Source organism: Notamacropus eugenii, chromosome 2 (genome assembly GCF_028372415.1).
Source record: "Notamacropus eugenii isolate mMacEug1 chromosome 2, mMacEug1.pri_v2, whole genome shotgun sequence".
Classification (NCBI taxonomy): Eukaryota; Metazoa; Chordata; class Mammalia; order Diprotodontia; family Macropodidae; genus Notamacropus; species Notamacropus eugenii.
Window position 1 is genome coordinate 434,049,444 of NC_092873.1, and position 15,427 is coordinate 434,064,870.

Here is a 15,427-nt window from a genome sequence, read left to right on the forward strand (position 1 = left end):
CCAGACCCAACAGAAGCTAGTGAAAGAATAGCAGGAGGATGGGAAAAGATTTATATGTGGTGGTAGTGGGGAAGCCTGGGGGAATATCCAAAGAAGGGCCTCTCCACTGTGCTTTCGATCTGAGTCTCTATATATTTAGCTAGAACATGCAGATTTCCCCAGCACAGACACTTTATGTAAAAATAAAACTGATAAGCAAAGCTGAAGTGTCAGGATGCTAACTCCAGCAGGTTCCCAGAGAGGAGGGGCCTGGGCCCTGGTTCTGCCTGGGTAATTCTTGTGCAGATAGCTGAGAAAGGCAATAGGAGTCTACAGATACTTAGTGGGGGAGAGCCTCTTTTGAGAAGAAAGGGGATGAGCTCGGAGACCAATAAATCCTGCCTACTACTGGAGAGTCAGAGGAGGGAGCAAGATAGGGGCAGAACTTAATCCATGGCAAGGGGAAGGAGGACAGAGCTCAGGTTACCCATAAATTTGAGCCCAGGTATTCAAATAATTGTGCACAAAGCCAGAGGAAGGCCAGGGAAGGTCAGGAAAGGTCTAATGTTCTGGATAGCGCCCAAGCCAGGCTTTCAAGGAAACTAGAGATTCTAAGAGGCAGAGGTGAGGAGAGAGGGCATCTGAGGCAGAGGGCACAACCTTTGAAAAGGAATGTTAGCAGGGAAAGCGTGGAAATGGGACAGGGAATGTTTATCTATGTGCGAGGAACCTCAAGAAAGCTGCTTTGGCCAATCCAAGAGTGCATGACACAATTGGTATCTAATAAACCTGAAGCTAAACATTTATTAAACTCCACTGTATGGGGGATATGAAGTTAAATATAATAATTCACTTCCATAAGAAGTGGGAGGTAGGGAGGCAGGTAATACAGATATTCGTCCCATTTGCCCATGAGGAAACTGAGGCTCAGAGAAGTTAATCAGCTTACCCAGACTCATCCAACTAGTGTGGAGCCAGCATGGGAATCAAGGACTTTCCTGATCCAAATCTAATGTGTGTTGTTTTTTTTTCTGTTACATTGCACTGCTTCCCATACAGTACAGATCTTGCCTTTTTAGTGCTTGTAGTTTGACTTAAACCTGCCTTCATAGGACCAGCCACTGCTAGATGGAACCTTAAGGCTCTTCTAATCAAATACATTCATTTTACAGAGGAGGAAACTGAGGCCCAGAGAGGGGGAGGGAAATAGTAGAGCTGGGATCTGAAGTCAAGTCCTCTGATTTCAGACAGTGCTCGTTACCACCCCACCCTACATGTGACCTGGAATCTCCCACTTGTTGGGGGAAAGTCTTTAGGCTAAAGCCACACAGTGTGAAGGTCCTCTTCTCCCCAACCTCTGGGTCTTAGGCCCCTATTCATAGGATGGTGATGACAACAAGGACATTACTGATGGTAGAAATGCTGCCTTCCCTTGAGTCTGCAGACTAGTTCTTTTTCATAGGTAGGGTTGGAAGGCTGGAGGTTGGGCCAAAGCTCCTAGCTGATAGAAGAGGGCTCTGGATGCTCCAGATCTCAACCCTGGGAATTTCTTTTCATTCTAGGGTTTAGAAGTGAGGGGACTACAAAGGGCTAGATGGACTAAATGGAGGCTAGAGTGTTGGGTGCTCTGGGAGACAGATGTGTGTACGTTTATACACTGGGCTGACAATACCTCCAAATGCCCATGTCTCTGAGCTCTGGGCACCTGTTTCACAGGGTACCCAACATTCTATCTGCATGCGTTCATGTGTGTGTGTGTATGTTTGTGTGTGAGTGATATACCCCCATATACACCATTGCCCCAGCCCAGCTCTATGTTTCCTCTCCAGACACAAAGGAACCTCTTTTCTGAAGGAGAGTTGGATTCCTTACAGCCCATTTCCCCCCCTCTCTGCAAATGTTTCCCACCAGCCAGGAAGCCTGGCTCATTACCCTACAATTCCAAAACAAGGGCAGAGAAGCTGGGGGAGTAGGACCTCCAGCTTGGTTACCTCTGGTGCCCCAGTCCCATGTATCCCATTCAGAGAGAGGCCTCTGGGCAGAGGTTGGGCATGGAGGTAGGGGGAAGACCGACAGAGCTTCTGCAGCCTCTCCTTTCTCTCTCCATCTAGGGGGGCACAAGAGGTAGAGGCTCTTGTAATTCCCCAGCTCCAGTGCTGAGACAGGAAGAGATCTGAGCAGCATGACAATCCCAGCCAGGGAACCACAGAGACTAGCCAGGGATGCTCTCCTCAGCAGAAGCAAAGACCTTCTCTCCTCCCCCATTCAACTTCTCCCCCGCTCAGCTCCCAATAACATGCCTGCTGCTCTGCAGATTGGACAGGCATCCCTGGCCCCCCGGCGGGATCTGTGGGGGAGCTGGAAACAGTTCTCCCTCCCTGGCTGTGTGGGCAGCAGAGGAGAGTAGTGCCTTCAAAAACCAAGCAAAGCTCGAGCCAGCCACATTCCTTTCCCCTGCCCCTGCAGTAGATCCAAAACATAAACCAAGGGAGCCTCTAGCCAAAGCTTATGGAGTTCCCCCTTTTGGGCTATTACCACATGCCCCCAATGCTTAGAAAAAGCAACTGGGGCTAAGGCTTAAGGCCACTGTGGGGCCTCTGTGATGTACTGTAAGCATCAGTGACTCTGGAGTTGGAAACCAGGGGTTCAAACCTTAATTCTTCTACTTAGTACTTGTGTGACCTTGGGAACATGTCCTTTTCCAAGGCCTCAGGCTCCTCCTCTGTACAATGGCTGTATTCGACCAGATGATCTCTAAGGTCCCTTTCAACTCAAAATCCTATCCTAGGTCGTGCCTGGTCAGCTAGCATCATCTCACCCTGGTTGGAGTCAGACAATTCTCTTGGTCAACAAGGGCTGCATTTTCCTTGGTCCATGTTATACAGAAGTTGATGAAGGATGCTGAGACACTTGTAATTGGTGTTCCAGTCTTAGTTCCCCAAGTGAGGCGGACAAACATCTGCAGGCACAGCTGACACTATTTACCTGCAAGGCAAGGTTGTTCAAAATAAGGAGTGTGAGAGATACTGATCCTAAATTTCTCCTTCTTTTCCGTCCCCAATGTCTACACCTTTAGGCCACTTCACATGGGATGAGAGCTCCTTGCCAGAGGGGAAGGTTGGGCATATAAACACAGCTAACCAATCACAGACCCGTTGACCCTAGCAACCAGCTGACCAATTGGACACTGCCCCCCATGCCCCTCTTTAGTACCCTCCTATACCCACCTTGAGTTTTTGCTTCTCCATGACAACAGAGCTACCACTCAGAGGTCTGGCAAATAGAAATTTGTCCTTAGTAACAGGGCCGAATACTGGGGAAAGGACTAGGGATATATAGGGCCCAGTGAGGGTTTTGAAGCCAGGAAACTGCATATAGAATATATACACATGTCTATATGTAATATACATGTAATATATATACATATGTGTGTATATATATATATATGCATTATATATATATATATACTCAATAAATATTTGAATGCTCAAGGAATGCTCAATGCTTGAAGGAAGAAATAGTTCAAGGGTCTTTGGGATTCCTGGGGGACGAAGAAGTGATTAAACTGGACAGAGAGTATCCTGAATGACTTAGAATCCTATTGGATTATTCAGCTCCTGAGTACAGGTGGATTCTTGCACATATAAGCTGTACCATCAGAGACTACCTTCCCTGCACACCAAAAACAAAAGCAAACACCAAAAAAATCAGTTGCTTTTAGGCCATAGTAAGAGGAGTCTGGTTGTGTCAAGTCAACTTGCATTTATTAAGTGCCTACTGTATGCCAAGTATTATGCTAAGCACAGAGGATAGAAAGGACACTACCTTCCTGTCCCCAAGGAGGTCATGGTGTAATGGGAGCAAACAATTGTGTATAAACAAACCATGTAGAGGATAAATTGGAGATAGTCTCAGAGGGGAGGTACAGGAATGAAGGGGGCTGGAAGAAGACTTCCGTATAAAGTGAGATTTTAGTTAGGATTTAAAGAAAACCAGGGAAAGAGGGAGACAAGATATGAGGAGGGAGAGCAATCCAAGCATAGCCAAAGAAAAGACACCAATGGAATGTCTGGCTTAAGGAACGAGGAGGGTGATGTCATTGGGTCACAGAGTTTGTGGAGGAGAGGCAGGTATAAGATTGAAAAGGTAGGAAGGGACCAGATTATGAAGGACTTCAAAAGCCAAACAGAAGATTTTATATTTGATTTGGGAGGGGGCAATAGTGAGTCACTGAAGTTTATAGAACAGGGGTAGTGATATGTTCAGACCTGTGCTTTAGGAAAATCACTTTGATAGATGAATGGAGGATGTTCTGGAGTAGAGGAACATTTAAGGCAGGATGACCTTTTGTTGTTGTTTAGTTGTGTCTGTCTCTTCTTGATCTCATTTAGGGGTTTCCTGGCAAAGAATACAGTAGTGGTTTGCCATTTCATTCTTCAGCTCATTTTACAGATGATGAAACTGAGGCAAACAGGGCAAAATGATTTGTCCAAGGTCACACAGCTAGTAAATGTCTAAAGCTGGATTTGAACTCAGGAAGATGAATCTTCCTGCCTCCACGCCCAGTGCCTCAGCCACTGTGCCATCTAGCTGTCCCTTTAGCAATCATGATAATTAGCAAGCAGATGCTAGATCAGGGGTGGGGAACCTGCGGCCTCAAAACCACATGGGCCTTCTAGGTCCTTGGGGGCAGCCTTTTGACTGAGTCTGGGTTTTACAGAACAAATCCTTTTATTAAGGAAATTTGTTCTGTGAAGTTTGGATTCAGTCAAAGGACCACACTTGAGGACCTAGAGGGCCACATGTAGCCTCATGGCCACAGGTTCCTGATCCCTGTGCTAGACCCTGGAGACACAAAGACAAAAATGAAAGTGTCTGCCTTCAAAGAACTTACATTCTATTCGAGGAGATGGCAGTACACACAAATATTCGGAATAAGCAGAAACAAGCACAATTAGTTTAGGGACAGAAGGCATTAACAGCTGTGGGAATGAGGAAAGGCTTCATATAAAATGTGGTACTTAAATTGTGTATCAAAAGAAGTAGAAGATTCCAGAAGGAGGAGGTGAAGTGGGAGTGCATCCCAGTGAGGAAAATGATTATTAAATAACTAATTGTTAATATTGGGGAGATGCAGGATTTTTCCCTTCCTAGATCCTCATTTTTCTACTAGGCCAAGCCAGCATCTGAAGGACATTGTTGGGGGTGAGACTGCTCAAATCCCTGGGGTACAAGCATATTGGTTCTGGGTAGGAGTTGTTGCCCCGCCCAACTAGAGAACCTTACAAAGGATTTAATCTAAGGTGCACTCCAGGCCATTGGGTTCCACTCTGGCCGGTTGGGGCACAGGAGTAGGGGGAGGGTAGATCCTTTTGTCTAAATTACCCTAGATGGGGTGATATGGGTATAGATAAGTCTCTTTGACCAAGAACAAGTGATCAGTCACATCTCCCACCCTCTCATTAGTATAGGTTTATCTCTCATTATAATATTTATTATCATTAATTGTTAACCAATCAGAGGTAATTGCCACCCTCAGGAACACCTACTCTTCCAAGGGCATATAACCACTGAGTGGGCTCCATGAAGGATTTTTGGCATTTGAAAGGGTCACCGACCCCTTTTATTAATTATTACTAGCATCATTAACATAATGATTAATTACCTGGAAACTAAGTCATACCAAGCAGGGAGATAGCCAGTAGGAAAACATGGAGATAAGAGATGGCTGCAGTGTGTTGAGGGCCAATTTGGCTACTGAGTGTGGGAAGAAAATGCCTGTACACACTTTCTAGTGAGACTGGAAAGGTGGGTTGGGTTCAGGTTGTGAAGGACTTTGGAAGCCTAATAGGTATTTTAGTTTATCTTAGAGACAACAGGGAACCATTGCAGTTTATTGATGAGGGGAGTGACCTAGTCAACCCTTCACTTAAAAAAAAATCGTTTTGGCTACTGTTTGGAGGATGGATTGAAAACAGAAGAGACCTAAGTTAGGGACACCAATTAGGAGGCCACTGCAGTAGTACAGGGGAGTGGTGATGAGGGTCTGAACTAAGGTGTTGGCTGCATGAGTCGTGTGATGGATGCAAAATGTTGTGGAGGTAGACATGGAAAGATTTACACAGTGGATAGAAACCTAGACCTACAGTCAGGAAGATTCAAGTTGTAATCTTGCCTCATATCCTTACCAGCTATGTGACTCTGGGGAAATAAGTCACTTAACCTCTGGTTTCTTCTGCCTCAGTTTCTTCATCTGTAAAATAAGGATCATAATAGCATTTATTTTATTATAATAGAGCATAATAATAGCAATAGATTTGATCCTCTCAGGATTGTTGTAAGGATCCAATGAGATAATATTTGTAAAGTATTTTGCAAATCTTAAAGTGCTACATAGATGGTAGCTATTGTTGTTGAGGGAGAGTGGAGGAGAATGCTGAGATTCTGCACCTGGGAGGCTGGAAGGATTGTGGAGCACTACAATAATAACATACATTTTATAGAGCTTGAAAGATGACAAAGTGAGAGGCAATATAAGTATTATTATCCTCATTTTTCAGAATAGGAGACTGAGTCAGCAAGGATCATGGGACTTAGAACTGGAAGGAATCATGCAGTATCTGTGTTCTTTAATAAAGGGCCATAATATCAAGGTGGGGATGAGATAACAGAAAACAGGGAAGTTGGTGGAACCATTGGCCTAAACTCTAGGAAGGGGGACAATGCTGATGGATATAAGCTTGAGTCTATCTATCGTCCATGTTCTGACCATGAGTCTAGAAATGAAACAGGAACTTTTCTGATTCTTATTTTTTAGATGAAGAAACCAAGCCAGACGGGTTAAGGAACTTGCCCCGGGTAACTTCAAACCTAGATCTCCTAAGATGTTGAGTCTGACAACCCTTCTACCTCAACATGGGGTTCATCTTCTTCTAAAGATCACAGGATTTAAAGCTTGTTGAGATCTTTGAGGTCAGCTAGTTCAACCCTCCCATTTTATAGAGGACAACATTGATATCCAAATTCACACAGGACAACAGCTGGGATTTGAACCTTGTGGTTTCATTTGACTTGATCTGAAAGGATTTCCAGAGAGCTTTAGTTAGGTCTGACACAGTTCAAAAGAGGCAGAGCTGTACTTCATCTTCCCAGTAAGAAAAGTTTTTTAACAAACATCCCCTCCCTGCCCCTCAAACCATCCTGGTTTTAGGTTGCATTAACAGCAATGACTTCCGCAGCAATTAGGCAACTGTAAAGTACAGAGGCAGAATGTGTTAGCATGCTCTCTGTCATCTCATTCATTAGCCAGGGTGCTGAGGGGCTCTGCCAATCCCCTGCCTGGAGAGATTTTAGGGCTAAAATGATGATCTGCAATTGTGTCCTTCGAAAAACCAGAATCCTAAAAATTCATTCTTCAATGAAACCTCCTGCCCCTACCATCTAAATGATATTGTTTTCAGGGGATCTTTAGCCACAAGGACACTTTGGCAGATTTTCCTAAAGCTTTGGTCTGATGATGTATCTCAAAAGAAGTAAGAGATTCTTTGAGGTAAAGGTGAAGCCAGAATGCATTCTGGGTAGGAAAATAGTCAGTGGGGAGACATGGAAACAAAAAATGGAGTGCAGTGTATGTAAGGAGAGCAAGAGGATTAGTATGACTAAATTGAGCGTGGGAAGGAGAGTATCTATACATACTTTCTAGTGAGACTCCAAAGATGTGTTGGGTCCCCTACTCAGTAATCTCCAATGGCTCCCTATTACCTCTAGGCTTGAATACAAATTCTCCTTGACATTTAAAGCCCTTCACAACTTGGTCCCAACCTACCTTTCCAGCCATATTACAAAGTATTCTTCTTTACACATATGTTGTCTTTTTATTGTTTCTTATATCTAGATGTCCATTTTCTGTCCCCATGCCTTTCATCTGGCTTTCCCCTATGTCAGGAATGCACTTTCTCCTTACATCTGCCTCTTAGAGTTTATAGTTTCTTTAAAGAATCATCTCAAGCGCTGTCCTCTACATGAAGCCTCCTCTGATCCCCCTTCTCTCTCAGCAACTAGTGCCTTTCCTGAAAAATTGTCTTCTGTCTACTTTGCAACTTTGCAGTCTCCTCTCTCTCTCTCTCTCTCTCTCTCTCTCTGTGTATGTATGTAGTCTCATTGCTAGACTGTAAACTCCTTAAGGATAGGATCTGCTTCCTAGCGGCACATAGTAGCTGCTATAAATACTTATTGATTGATGAATTGGAGGATTAGGAATCATGGTGTTCTAGAATGTCAGAGCTGGAAGGGGATCTAGTCCAGCTCCCTCCATTTATGCATGAGGAAACTGAAACCCAGAAACATTAAGTGACCTGCCCATTTGTGTGTGGCAGTCAGGATTTGAATTCATGTCCACTGACTCAAAAAACTGTGTCCTTTCTACTAAACGTGCCTTTTTTGATGCTTGAGGCTGAAGAAAAAACGTGCACTGAGGATTGTAGTAATATGGCTCCATCATTGGGAATTGAGAGACAGCAGAGTAAAACAGAAATAGTTTAAGATTTGGAGTCAGGGGCCCTGAGTTCAAATTCTTGCTCTGCCACCTATTGCCTGTGTGACCTTGGGCAAGTCACTGTAGCCCCTCTGGGTCTCAGTTTCTTTCTCTGTAAAACAAGAGGTTTGGACAGATAACTTATAAGGTCCCTTCTGCATATAAAGCTATGATCTTATGATTTCCCTACTGTGATCTTAAAATTAAAATTTAAAAGACCTCTGGGAGGGGAAGTGAAAGAATATGAATTGAGAAGAGGGGGCTCACCTCCTCTCCCTTTCCACCAAAGACCAAAGAAGAGGAAACAGGCTCAGGCTGTAACAGGGAGGGATGAAGCTTGAACACTAGGAAGACCTGGCGCCCGGGGAGGTAGCCAGAAGGGTTGGGGAAAGGTTATACCCTCTTGTACAGGTATCTATACAGAAAAGGAGGAACCTTCATTTCTCCACATCAGCTCGAGAAACAGAAAAGGGAGGTACTGTTTGGCTTGGATGATGAGCATCGGCCCTGACTGCTGAAAGATACCGATTTCTGCCAGCAGTGACCTACACAAGAATCTCATCAAAGCATTGTTGCCATAGTGCCAAGTTCTGATTGGGGACTGAGGCCATCTCCATTTTCTGTTGGGGCCAATTTGGAAACTACCAGGAGGGATCCTGAACATGGCGGTGTCATTACTCAGGGTGGCCCCCCCATTTGGAGGAAGGGAGGTAGATTTCCTGAGCTCCTCCCCCACCTCAGCATCCATGGCTCTGGCGGGAGACAGAGGATTGCCTGGCACTTCTGACAGCCTGAGCTGATGGGAAAGGCAGAGTCAGATGGAAAAGCACTTCAGAGGAGAGATGAATCAGAGAACAGCCCAGGAAGGCAGAAGAGACGTGAGCCCAGTCTGGCCATCAGGATGCCTGGGTGCCAGGAGGGAGACAGATTTACATGCTGTTTGCATATAATTTACACGATATTTCAAGTCAAAATGCCACATGGAGTTCAGTGGTCAGCATGCAGGGAGGTTGCAATAAACAATGCTGACAACCTGCCAGGAAAAGAAGACTCCTCTGGCCCCTGTTCTTCTGCCCCCTACAGTTAATCAGGTTCCTCTCCCCAGGGGTGCCCTGACATCTCCTGACTCTCCTCTCCAGTGCCAGCCTTTCCCTCTTTCTTCATGAGTCCCCACCCTCAGCATCATTTGATCTGAGGAGGGGAGACATTGTGTGTGGCAGTCAGTGGTGACTCAGTATGAGGCTAGCCCAGGCTGGACCAGGCTCTTTCCACTCTCCCTCCCACAGGCTCAGTCTCAGCTCTGCAGGCATCCTCTCTCCCCTGAAAGCAAAGGTTCTTAACCTTTTCTGTGTGAAGCCTATAGACTTGGGTAGTCTCTGGACCCCTTCTCAGCATCAGATGCATAATTTTAAATGCATAAGATGAACTACAGAGGATTACAAAGGAACCAATTATATAGAAGTGCACTTATCAAAATAGTGCACAAACAAGTTTTCAGACCTCAGGCTGAGAACCCCTACCCCCTTAGAGACTGATCAGGGAAATCTTTGCCTCAGAGAAACTTGGTTAACTGCGGGGGGAGGAGGGGAAGGGGGGAGAAAGGGGGGGGAAAGAGGAGGAAAGGGTGGGGAGAGGGGGGGCAAGGGGGGCGGGCCCAGCTGGGAGAAAAGCAGGGACTGGAGGAGTCTTTTTCTTTCTTGTGGCGGGTACATACAGTTAGCCCTTCCAGGCTTCGAGGGACCTAAGGCCACTTCCCAGCTCTGAGTGAAAACCAGCTGTGGAGCCCATCCCAACCTCCCTAGAGGACTCTGAAGGAATGTGGGCCCCATGGGACCTTGTCCTTTGTAGCATCGAGTGAATCAACCCCTCTAGAGACAAACTGTCCTCTGGAGTCTCAGTTAATTTCCCCAGGGGCCCCTCCCTGACAAGCTTCCTTTTTTTCTGTTGCTTAGAATGGGCTGGGCCTGCTCTGGGACCTGGAGGCCAGCCAGGTGTAGACGAGGGAATGGGCCTGGGACCTGGGAGAGAGAGAGGGACAAAGATGGGGTGATTTGGACAGAGAGGGGCTGGGGATGAAGAAATGAAAGGTGGGAGGTAGGAGGAAGGATGTTTGTGCAGAGAAATGCCTTTCACAGCAGAACCCTTCACCTTAGACTCCCAAGGGAATTTGTCATGTGCCCCTTACTCTCTGGATTGGGTGTTAATAAAACCTTGATTCAACAGGACAGACTTTAAAAGCTTTTTTTATTTTCAACTAAGGAATTCAAAGGGAAAAGAAAACTTCATTTACTGATCAAGTGAACTGGGCTATCTTGTGAAGTAGTAAGTCCCCCATCACTAGAGATGTTTTAGGAGAAGCAGAAGACCCCTCATCTAGAAGGTTGTAGAGAGTTTTCATGATTCAGGTTGGACTAGATTATCTCCGAAGCACCTTCTAATCCGAAAATTCTATGATTTTTATGACTAAAATAAAACAACAGCTTGAAGAAACACAGGACAAGGGAAGCACACTCTGTGATATCAGAAAAACGGTGTTCTAATCCTGGCATTTACAACCTATGTGAACTTGGGCAAGTCATTGAACCTCCTGTGGGCCTCCATTTCTTCATCTGTAAAACAAAGGGATTGGACTAACTCAGGGCTTCTTAACTCTGTTGTGTAATGGACTGCTTTGACGATCAGGTGAAGCCTATGAACCCCTTTTCAGGGCAATGTTTTTAAATACATGAAATAAAACTCATTGGATTTCAAAGGAAACCAATTATAGTGAAACAGTTATCAAAATATTTAAAAAATATATCACAATATTTTTCTAAAGGTTCATTGACCCAAGGGTAAGAGCCCCTTTAGGGGGTCCCTTCAGGCCCTAGATCTAAGAGCCCATGACCCTTGCTAGTGTGCTCTGGGATGGTACCATTGACATCTTATAAATTTAATCACTCTGGGTCAAAGCTCTAGTAGCCCCATCCTTGTTTTGATTCTGGTCACAAACTAGCCTAAAACCAAGTCCACTTGGTTCTAAATGGCTGCACCCATTTCAAAGTTCTAGAATGGACCCTCAGTGTAATACTTTCCCTAATCCACAGAACCACCACTTTTCTTTTTTAGCATCTAAACTTCTGTCCCTATTGTCACCTCCTATCGAAGTTCATTTCTTTCCTCAACTCTTTGTCAGAAGGTAGATAATAGATACATGCTCATTTCAATTAGCAATTTAGGCCTAAAGCTCTGCTCACTTCTCTGTTTTCTTTGGTATCTTATCTCCACCCTGTTGTGTCCCTTTACTAGAAACTTGCCTCATAACTTCCAGTATTACAAGTTATTTATATAGACAATGGTTTCCACCAACAGCAAAGCCAGAGTCATTTCATTATTCTCTGTGCCTCTGTCTATGAACGAGACACTAAGGGTATTGAGGTGAGGGCAGGGGAGAAGGGTCTCCATTTCCTCTCATTTTCCCTTTAGCTAGTGGAATGACCTGGGTACCCTTACCTGAGAATAAGCACTTAACAAGATGGGGGTGGGAGGGCAAGTACTTGTTCTACTTAGGTCTGGCACACTTGAATGATCAGCTAAAGTACAGAAAGACTCCACCTGAGTGAGCAGACACGTCTAGCAAAAACAGACCTGAGCACACCAGGCAGAACAAGACAAAACTGACAAAGTGAAGGAGAGGGTAAATGGAGGTAAGATGTATCCAGAAAATCTGGTGCAATGAGGAGAAATTCCTGAATGCCCCAGGTTGTCCCAAATGAGGACTCTGCTTAGCAATGGGAACTATGTCCACAGAGAAGCACCTGGTCTGGTCACAAATTGGTCATTCCTAAGTGCCAGGCCTAGTCTTCCAAGGTGGGTGAATGGAAGGGTGTGGCAAAGCCTTATACATGCCTGCTTTCTTGGCTGGAGGAGCAAGGGTCTGTTAGTGGATGCCCTCAGGCTGGGAATTGCCTTAACCAGACTCTCTTTTCTGATTTTTATAAGCCTTAGAGTACCTAACTAACCATTTGGTGACTGAACTGATTTCAATATTAATTCCAGAAGAGGAAACAAAAGGCCCTTTATCACTCAAGTTCAGTGCTGGTGTGAGCATCCCTGTGTCCCTCTAGAGGCAGCTGGGTGGTATAGTGGTTAGAATTCTGAACCTTGAGTTAGGAAGACCTGAGTTCAAGCCCAGGCTCAGGCACTTACTAGCTGTGTGACCCTAGGCAAGTCATTTAATCTCTATTTGCCTCAGTTTTCTCAATTGTAAAATGAAAGATAATAATAACATAACCATACCTACCTTCTAGGGTTGTTATGATGATCAAACACGATAATATTTGTAAAGGCTTAACGTAATGCCTGGCATATAATAGGCACTTTAGATGGGGAAGATGGTTCTCTCTTCTTTCCTCCAGGAAATCAGGTATCATAGGGGATGGGAATGCTGGAGTACCTTCTTTTTCTGCTGATATGTTTCCTACTGATATATTCCCACCAGCCTGTGGGAGGGGAGGGGAGGAGAAGGGAAGGAAAGGAAAGGGAAGGAAAGGGAAGAGAAGGGGGAAGAGAAGAGAGGGGAAGGAAAGGGCCTGTGGGAGGGCCATTGTTGAGCAAGAGGAAAAGAGAGATAGGGAAGACATATGAATGAAAAGGAACAGGATAGAGAAAAACCTTGAGTCCCTTCTAGATTTTCACCAAAAGGAATGGGGGAACAAGATAATGACAGTAACAGTTATAATAATTTGTGTTCATCTAGCACTTTTAAGAGTTGCATTTCATCCTAACAACAACTCTGTGAACTAGTTGCTTTTATTATCCTATTTTACAGATAAGGAGACTAAGGTTCAGAGAGAACAAGTGGCATTCCAAGGGTCACTCAGTAAATGTCTGAAGTAGAATTTGAACCCAGGTCTTCCTGACTCCAACGGAAGCAATATGGAAAGATCCTCAACCCTGGAGTCAGAGGAGCTGAGTGCAAATCCTTCTTCTACTACTTATATGACCTTGGGCAAGTCACTTAACTTGGGTCTCTGTTTCTTCTTCTGTAAAATGAGGGAATTAGATTAGATGACTCCTGAGGTGTTCTCCAGGCCTATTATCTACGATACTACTCTCCTTAAGGGAGACAAAATGATAGAGTGGAAAGAGTAATCATTCTGGAGTAAGAAGATATAGGTTCAAAGCTTGTTTCTGCTGCTTCCTTTGTGAATTTGGGTAAATCCCTTCACCTCTCTGGACCTCAACTCTTCATTTGTAAAATCAGGGGTTAGGCTACATGACTTCTAATTTTCCATCTATCCCTAAACCTCTCCTCCTAAGTTCAACAGTCTATCCACTGGGCCAGATTGCTTCTGTACAAGATGGCATAGAGTGATGTAGTCAGGGGCTAGCTCAGCCTCCCAAACCAGATGACCATTCTCCCATCACTTGAACCTCTACTTTCAGCTCCCAACCAACTGCCACCAACAGGTACCACAGCCATTGAAGACCCAAAGAAGAAGTTCTCTCGTTCCAAGTTCTTGGTACTGTCAACTGGCTCAGCATCAAAATGGATACTATCTTATCAGTGGAAATAACATGTGCCCTAAGGACCATGAGAACTTTCCATCCTAGTTGGTTGCTGGAAGTTCTTATATGCGTTGTCTCCTTCTATAAGAGCAGGACTACCTGGCCTCTCTGTTTGTATTCCAGGACTTTATCCATAGTAAATACTTAAATGCTCATTCATTCATTAATTCATTCACTAATTCAGTCATTCCTGGTAGGTTTCCCAACACAGTGCTATTCAGGCCAAAGGAGCATCTCGTCCAGTTCTCCAGGAAGGATTGCTATATCCCAGATTTATGGAGGTCCACTACTTGAGGATCAACCTTCTATCCTCCTATTGACTCAAAGTCCTTGGTGGTCAGGAAGTTTTCCATGGTTAGCCTTCAATTCCTCGAATTATTATTTGGGGTCCTGTGGAGGCAGGAAAGGGAAGAGAAGGGGGAAGAGAAAGGAGGGTGCCCAGAGGTAGAGGTGGGTTGAGAAGAGTCCTTACCCCTCTTTGAGCTGATGAGAAAAGCATCTCATGGGGCTAACTCATGGAGAATGTTGAATCTCTCTGGCCCTTGTGACACCCGGTGGAGTTGATTTCCCTGATGCCACCAGCCTGGAGTAAGTTATTAAGTTCATTACACAATCGGAAGCCTCTAAATTTCTTCTCTCCACATCCCCTCCTCTCTCAGCTGATTCACTTTTTCAGACTTTCCAAATGACATCTGCGTCAGCCAAGATGGCCTTGCTCTGGCAAGGACTCTAAGTTTCCCCACCCCCATCCATAGCTGCCTGCTTTCCTAAGAGAAGTGGGGTGAGATGAGATAGAGGGCATGGAGAAAGGGTTCCAAATGAATCAGGAAATTAAAGGGATCTGCAAAGACCTCCTGAGGCTACTAGTCAATGTAGTTAGAATGTAAGAACATGAGATGGAGAAAGAAATCTGAACAACTCCCACCCACTCTCTCATTTGGACTGATTTAAAGGGTCTGACCTCGGCATTCTCTGCTTATTAGCTGTTTTTGTATTCCCTGTCCCCAAAGGCTTTGGCTTCCGATAATGCATCCTGTTTATTAAACCAGCCAAGCACACTGATCCAGCCCCACAGGCTGGTGGAAATCAGTAGGCAGGTAAAGCAAAACATGGATAAAAATGGAAACCCTGACTCTCTCAACGATCTATTCTCCTATTCCCCTGACCCTAACCTCAAACAAATAACAACCACCAAAAAGTCCCCCCAATCCAAACCCGTTGATTCTTCTACTTTCTCTGGAACACCAGGGTGAGGGATGGGGGAGGGGGTTAGATGATGATGATGACAGATGTAGAGCAGGAAGTGGCAAGACAGTCCTAAGAAGGGAGGAGTCTAGAGCTTAGTCTGAGACTTTATCTTTTGGA